The following is an 8,879-nucleotide window of genomic DNA, read 5'->3' as shown; positions in this document are numbered from 1 at the left end:
CCCATAATGGCTTGTGGCTGCACACGGAAGTTTCTAGTATGAATAATCTCATGATCCCTTTGAGCCTGGGTGGCGGTCCAATAAAAACAGGCAAGTCCTGGAAACCCCAGGTGCCTCAATCCACCCAGATGTGTGTTAGGTTGCCACCTTAGATAAACCATTAATTAACAATCTCACATCTGTCATGGATATCACTCACCCAATCCACGTCTACTAGCATAGCAGGGCATAATAAGCAAACGTAGAAGTAACTCCCAAAGGTTTAATAATAAACAGGTAATAGGTACTTCCTCATCTACTTCCCATCCCACAATTTAATTAGATCCTAATCATGCAATGTGTGAGGATTGATCTAATGCAATAAAACTGGGTTGTAGAAAAGGTATGATCAAAGTGTTACTTGCCTTGCTGATGATCCACGAAACCTAGAGATTCAACGTAACAGGCGGCGCACTCCGGGTATTCTATCGCAGACAAACAATAAGCATAAAATAAGTACTCATCTAATGCACAGGTAAAACTCAAATAAAAGATCTAACCAGAAGGTTCAACTTAAGAACTCCGGTTGGCAAAAGAATCAAATCGAACGAAGCAAAAGAAAACAAATGGCGAAAGAAAACAACTTCATTCTCGTAATCTGGATCTAGGGCAAATTTTACAGTAGCAAAAACTTGTTTAAGTTGATTATTCGGAAAGAGGGTTTCGAGACGAAACTCCAGGCGCTTGAATCGCCTGATTCCGATAAACGAGCGAAAAGTTATACTAAAACGAAAATCGGATCAGAAATCGCAATCAGAAAATAACCGCGGAAAATCCGACGAAAAAGAAAAACGACGAACAGAATTTTTTTATTTTTTTTAAAAAAACTGCACAGAAAAACGAGGCGGCGGCGAACCACGAAAGGCGCGCTCTCCGGCGACGGCGGCGGCGGCGGCGGGCGGCGGCGGCGGCTGGCTAGGGCGGCGGCGGGCGGCGGATTAGGGTTAGGGTTTCCGGGCGCTGGCTGTCTCCCGGGCCGGGGCGGTCGCTATTTAAAGGCCCGGCCGGCAGAGTCCAGGCCGAAAACGGCCCGAAGTCGGTTCGGCACGTTTTTTTTTCTACTCGGAAGAAAAATAAAAAGAAATACTAAACGGACTCCAAAAATCACGAAATAAATTTTGCCGGGTTCCTAAAATCAAGCCTGATAAAGCGAACATTTATATGGGCCCAAACTACAACTTTGAAAAACGCGCATTTTTCCTAAATTGAAATAAAAATACCAAAAAACTCCGAAATAAATCTTATTTCATTTTTTTATTAAATCTTCAATATTTCTATATTTTGGGAAAGTCATTTTATTCCCTCTCTCATATTTTTGTAATAGAAATAATTGATGATAAAATAAATAAAATCAAATGATCCTATTTACATAATTTGAGAAAACTCAAATATGTAAATAACGAAATCCCCAACTCTCTCCCTGGGTCCTTGAGTTGCTTAGGATTTTCTAGGATCAAAACCAAAGGCAAAATAAAATATGATATGCATGATGACCTAATATATAACATTCCAAATTGAAAATTTGGGATGTTACACCGCCCTAACCAGACGTATAGTTGTCACAGCAACTGGAACTGGTCCAACAAATCATTGTCTTCAACGAGTCACTGGTTTCATCCTTCCCTTCCCTTTACTTACTGTTACTCCTTGTGAAGTCATTGTATGTTTGCACTATCTTTTGTCTTCACTGAGTGACTGCATGTTCTGTTTGGCTTCATAATATCTTCCTACCTGATCCTTACTACATTGCTGCTATTAGTCATTGTGCTCTCACTTCATTGAATGCTTGACTATGGTTTGCCTAGTGTAATCTACCTTCCGCTGCATGGTAATAGGTTTATTTCTAGCGTTTGTCTTCGAAACTTCCACGTTTTGAAGACTTTTATAAAAATCGCCTATTCACCCCCCCTCTAGTCGATATAACGCACTTTCAATAACCAATCATAGATAAAATAATTCAGAGAAGATTCAAATATTATTCATAGATAGACTTGATCATAAACCCACAATTCATCGATCTCAACAAACACACCGCAAAAAGAAGATTACATCGAATAGATCTCCACAAGAGAGGGGGAGAACATTGTATTGAGATCCAAAAAGAGAGAAGAAGCCATCTAGCTACTAACTATGGACCCGTAGGTCTGAGGTAAACTACTCACACTTCACCGGAGGGGCTATGGTGTTGATGTAGAAGCCCTCCGTGATCGATGTCCCCTCCGGCGGTGCTCCGGAACAGGCCCCAAGATGGGATCTCGTGGATACAGAAAGTTACGGCGGTGGAATTAGTGTTTTGGCTCCGTATCTGATCGTTTGGGGGTACGTAGGTATATATAGGAGGAAGGAGTGCGTCGGTGGAGCAACAGGGGGCCCACGAGGGTGGAGGGCGCGCCTGGTGGGGGTGGGCGCGCCCCTACCTCATGCCCTCCTATTTTCTTTCTTGACGTAGGGTCCAAGTCTCCCGGATCATAATCTTCCTAAAAATCACGTTCTCGAAGGTTTCATTCTGTTTGGACTTCGTTTGATATTCCTTTTCTTCGAAACCCTAAAACAGGCAAAAAAACAGCAATTCTGGGCTGGCCCTCCGGTTAATAGGTTAGTCCCAAAAATAATATAAAAGTGGATAATAAAGCCCAATAATGTCCAAAACAGTAGATAATATAGCATGGAGCAATCAAAAATTATAGATACGTTGGAGACGTATCAAGCATCCCCAAGCTTAATTCCTGCTCGTCCTCGAGTAGGTAAATGATAAAAATAGAATTTTGGATGCGGAGTGCTACTTGGCATAATTTTAATGTAATTCTTCTTAATTGTGGTATGAATATTCATATCCGAAAGATTCAAGACAAAAGTTCATATTGACATAAAAATAATAATACTTCAAGCATACTAACAAAGCAATTATGTCTTCTTAAAATAACATGGCTAAAGAAAGTTATCCCTACAAAATCATATAGTCTGGCTATGCTCTATCTTCACCACACAAAATATTTAAATCATGCACAACCCCGATGACAAGCCAAGCAATCGTTTCATACTTTTGACATTATCAAAACTTTTTCAATTTTCACGCAATACATGAGCGTGAGCCATGGATATATCACTATAGGTGGAATAGAATGGTGGTTGTGGAGAATACAAAATGGGAGAAGATAGTCTCACATCAACTAGGCGTATCAACGGGCTATCGAGATGCCCATCAATAGATATCAATGTGAGTGAGTAGGGATTGCCATGAAACGGATTCACTACAGCTATAAGTATATGAAAGCTCAAAAAGAAACTAAGTGGGTGTGCATCCAATTTGCTTGCTCATGGAGACCTAGAGAAATTTGAGGAAGCCCATCATTGGAATATAAATGGTGAAGTACTCGAGCAAAATTATATAACTCAAAAGATATAAGCGAAGCACATAGAGTATTCTAACAAATTCCAAATCATGTATGGCTCTCTCAAAAGGTGTGTACAGCAAGGATGATTGTGGTAAACTAACAAAAAAATACTCAAATCATACAAGACGCTCCAAGCAAAACACATATCATGTGGTAAATAAAAATATAGCTCAAAGTAAAGTTACCGATAGAAGTAGACGAAAGAGGGGATACCTTCCGGGGCATCCCCAAGCTTTGGCTTTTAGGTGTCCTTAGATTATCTTGGGGGTGCCATGGGCATCCCTAAGCTTAGGCTCTTGCCACTCCTTGTTCCATAATCCATCAAATCTTTACCCAAAATTTGAAAACTTTACAACACAAAACTTAAAGTACTGTAATGAACTCCATGAGCTCCGTTATCTCCGTTAGCGAAAGAAAACAAAAGACCACTTCAAGGTACTGTAATGCACTCATTCTTTATTTATATTGGTGTTAAACCTATACTGTATTACAACTTCTCTATGGTTTATAAACTAATTTACTAGCCATAGATTCATCAAAATAAGCAAACAACACACGAAAAACAGAATCTGTCAAAAACAGAACAGTCTGTAGTAATCTGTAGCTAGCGCAAGATCTGGAGCCCAAAAAATTCTAAAATAAATTTCTGGACGTGAGGAATTTATCTATTAATCATCTTCAAAAAGAATTAACTAAATATCACTCTCCAAAGAAAAATGACAGCAGTTCTCGTGAGCGCTAAAGTTTCTGTTTTTTACAGCAAGTTCAACAAGACTTTCCCCAAGTCTTCCCAACGGTTCTACTTGGCACAAACACTAATTAAACACAAAAAACACAACCAAAACATAGGCTAGATAAATTATTTATTATTAAACATGAGAAAAAAGCAAGGAATAAAAATAAAATTGGGTTGCCTCCCAACAAGCGCTATCGTTTAACGCCCCTAGCTAGGCATAACAAGCAAGAATAGATCTAGGTATTGCCATCTTTGGTAGGCAATCCATAAGTGTCTCTCATAATAGATTCATAAGGTAATTTAATTTTATTTCTACTAAAGTGCTCCATGCCTTTCCTTAATGGAAATTGCAATCTAATATTTCCTTCCTTCATATCAATAATTGCACCAATCGTTCTAAGGAAAGGTCTACCAAGAATAATAGGACATGAAGGATTGCAATCTATGTCAAGAACAATAAAATCTATGGGCGCATAATTCCTATTTGCAACAATAATAACATCATTAATTCTTCCCATAGGTTTCTTAATAGTGGAATCCGCAAGGTGGAAGTTTAGAGAGCAATCATCAAAACCACGGAAACCTAACAAATCACACAAAGTCTTTGGAATCGTGGAAACACTAGTACCCAAATCACATAAAGCATAGCATTCATGATCTTTAATTTTAATTTTAATAGTTGGTTCCCACTCATCATAAAGTTTTTTAGGGATAGAAACTTCCAATTCAAGTTTTTCTTCGTAAGATTGCATCAAGGCATCAACGATATGTTTAGTAAACGCTTTATTTTGACTATAAGCATGAGGAGAATTTAGCACGGATTGGAACAAGGAAATACAATCAATCAAAGAGCAATTTTCATAGTTAAATTCCTTGAAATCCATAATAGTGGGTTTAGCAACATCTAGGGTTTTAATTTCTTCAATCCCACTTTTATCAAATTTAGCATCAAGATCAACATATTCCGAATTCTTGGAACGCCCTCTAGGTAAAGTTGGATCATATTCAGTCCCATCATTATCAAGATTCATATTGCAACACAAAGATTTAATAGGGGACACATCAATAACGTTTAGATCTTCATCTTTATTTTCATAGCAACTAGAAGAACACGCTCTTATAAAGGCATCTTTCTTAGCACGCATCCTAGCGGTTCTTTCTTTGCACTCATCAATGGAAATTCTCATGGCTTTGAGAGACTCATTGGTATCATGCTTAGGTGGAATAGATCTAAGTTTCAAAGAATCAACATCAAGAGAAATTCTATCGACGTTCCTAGCCAAATCATCAATCTTAAGCAATTTTTCTTCAATCATAGCATTAAAATTCTTTTGCGAAGTAATAAATTCTTTAATATTAGATTCAAAATCAGAGGGCATCTTATTATAATTTCCATAAGAATTGTTGTAGGAATTACCATAATTATTAGAGGGATTACTAGGGTAAGGCCTAGGATTGAAATTTCCTCTATACGCGTTGTTACCAAAATTGTTCCTACCAACAAAATTCACATCCATAGATTCATTATTATTCTCAATCAAAGTAGACAAGGGCATATCATTAGGATCAGAAGAAACACTCTTATTAGCAAATAATTTCATAAGTTCATCCATCTTTCCACTCAAAACATTAATTTCTTCTATCGCATGCACCTTTTTATTAGTAGATCTTTCAGTGTGCCATTGAGAATAATTAACCATAATATTATCTAGGAGTTGAGTAGCTTCTCCTAAAGTGATTTCCATAAAAGTGCCTCCCGCGGCCGAATCTAAAAGATTTCTAGAAGCAAAATTCAATCCGGCATAAATTTTTTGTATAATCATCCACAAATTTAAACCATGAGTAGGGCAATTACGTATCATTAGTTTCATTCTCTCCCAAGCTTGTGCAACATGTTCATGATCAAGTTGCTTAAAATTCATAATATCGTTTCTAAGAGAGATGATCTTAGCGGGAGGAAAATACTTAGAGATAAAATCATCTTTGCACTTGTTCCATGAATCAATACTATTTTTAGGCAAAGACGAAAACCAAGCTTTAACACGATCTCTAAGCGAAAAAGGAAATAGCTTCAATTTAACAATATCATTATCCACATCTTTCTTCTTTTGCATGTTACACAAATCAGCGAAGCTATTTAGATGGGTAGCAGCATCTTCACTAGGAAGGCCGGAGAACGGATCTTTCATGACAAGATTCAGCAAAGCAGCATTAATTTCACAAGATTCAGCATCGGTAAGAGAAGCAATCGGAGTGCTAATAAAATCATCGTTGCTGGTATTGGTTAAGTCACACAATTTAGTATTATCTTGAGCCATCGTGACAAGCAAGCAAACTAACACACAAACAAACAAAAAGCAAGCGGGCAAAAAGAGGCAAATAGAGAGGGAGGATGGAGAGAGAGAGGGCGAATAAAACGGCAAGGGTGAAGTGGGGGAGAGGAAAATGAGAGGCAAATGGCAAATAATGTAATGCGGGAGATAAGGGTATGTGATGGGTACTTGGTATGTTGACTTTTGCGTAGACCTCCCCGGCAACGGCGCCAGAAATTCTTCTTGCTACCTATTGAGAACTGCGTTGGTTTTCCCCGAAGAGGAAGGGATGATGCAGCAAAGTAGTGTAAGTATTTCCCTCAGTTTTTGAGAACCAAGGTATCAATCCAGTAGGAGGCTACGCGCGAGTCCCTTATACCTGCACAAAACAAATAAATCCTCGCAACCAATGCAAATAGGGGTTGTCAATCCCTATAGGGCCACTTACGAGAGTGAGATATGATAAGATAATATTTTTGGTATTTTTATGATAAAGATGCAAAGTAAAATAAAGGCAAAGTAAATAGCAAAAGAAATAACTAAGTAGTAGGAGATTAATATGATAAAGATAGACCCGGGGGCCATAGGTTTCACTAGTGGCTTCTCTCGAGATCATAAGTATTCTACGGTGGGTGAACAAATTACTGTTGAGCAATTGACAGAATTGAGCATAGTTATGAGAATATCTAGGTATGATCATGTATACAGGCATCACGTCCGAGACAAGTAGACCGACTCCTGCCTGCATCTACTACTATTACTCCACTCATCGACTGCTATCCAGCATGCATCTAGAGTATTAAGTTAAGAACAGAGTAACGCCTTAAGCAAGATGACATGATGTAGAGGGATAGACTCATGCAATATGAAGAAAACCCCATCTTGTTATCCTTGATGGCAACAATACAATACGTGCCTTGCTGCCCTTACTGTCACCAGGAAAGGACACCGCAAGATTGAACCCAAAGCTAAGCACTTCTCCCATTGCAAGAAAGATCAATCTAGTAGGCCAAACCAAACTGATAATTCGAAGAGACTTGCAAAGATAACCAATCATACATAAAATAATTTGGAGAAGATTCAAATATTATTCATAGATAGACTTGATCATAAACCCACAATTCATCGGTCTCAACAAACACACCGCAAAAAGAAGATTACATCAAATAGATCTCCACAAGAGAGGGGGAGAACATTGTATTGAGATCTAAAAAGAGCGAAGAAGCCATCTAGCTACTAACTATGGACCCGTAGGTCTGAGGTAAACTACTCACACTTCATCGGAGGGGCTATGATGTTGATGTAGAAGCCCTCTGTGATCGATGCCCCCTCCGGTGGAGCTCCGAAGTCGGTTCGGCGCGTTTTTTTTTCCGCTCGGAAGAAAAATAAAAAGAAATACTAAACGGACTCCAAAAATCACGAAATAAATTTTGCCGGGTTCCTAAAATCAAGCCTGATAAAGTGAACATTTATATGGGCCCAAACTACAACTTTGAAAAACGCGCATTTTTCCTAAATTCAAATAAAAATACCAAAAAACTCCGAAATAAATCTTATTTCATTTTTTTATTAAATCTTCAATATTTCTATATTTTGGGAAAGTCATTTTATTCCCTCTCTCATATTTTTGTAATAGAAATAATTGATGATAAAATAAATAAAATCAAATGATCCTATTTACATAATTTGAGAAAACTCAAATATGTAAATAACGAAATCCCCAACTCTCTCCCTGGGTCCTTGAGTTGCTTAGGATTTTCTAGGATAAAAACCAAAGGCAAAATAAAATATGATATGCATGATGACCTAATGTATAACATTCCAAATTGAAAATTTGGGATGTTACACCGCCCTAACCAGACGTATAGTTGTCACAGCAACTGGAACTGGTCCAACAAATCATTGTCTTCAACGAGTCACTGGTTTCATCCTTCCCTTCCCTTTACTTACTGTTACTCCTTGTGAAGTCATTGTATGTTTGCACTATCTTTTGTCTTCACTGAGTGACTGCATGTTCTGTTTGGCTTCATAATATCTTCCTACCTGATCCTTACTACATTGCTGCTATTAGTCATTGTGCTCTCACTTCATTGAATGCTTGACTATGGTTTGCCTAGTGTAATCTACCTTCCGCTGCATGGTAATAGGTTTATTTCTAGCGTTTGTCTTCGAAACTTCCACGTTTTGAAGACTTTTATAAAAATCGCCTATTCACCCCCCCCCCTCTAGTCGATATAACGCACTTTCAATAACCAATCATAGATAAAATAATTCAGAGAAGATTCAAATATTATTCATAGATAGACTTGATCATAAACCCACAATTCATCGATCTCAACAAACACACCGCAAAAAGAAGATTACATCGAATAGATCTCCACAAGAGAGAGGGAGAAC

This window comes from Triticum aestivum, chromosome 7A, assembly GCF_018294505.1.
Source record: "Triticum aestivum cultivar Chinese Spring chromosome 7A, IWGSC CS RefSeq v2.1, whole genome shotgun sequence".
Classification (NCBI taxonomy): domain Eukaryota; kingdom Viridiplantae; phylum Streptophyta; class Magnoliopsida; order Poales; family Poaceae; genus Triticum; species Triticum aestivum.
The sequence above is the reverse complement of the archived record's forward strand: the minus strand, read 5'-3'. Positions refer to the sequence as shown.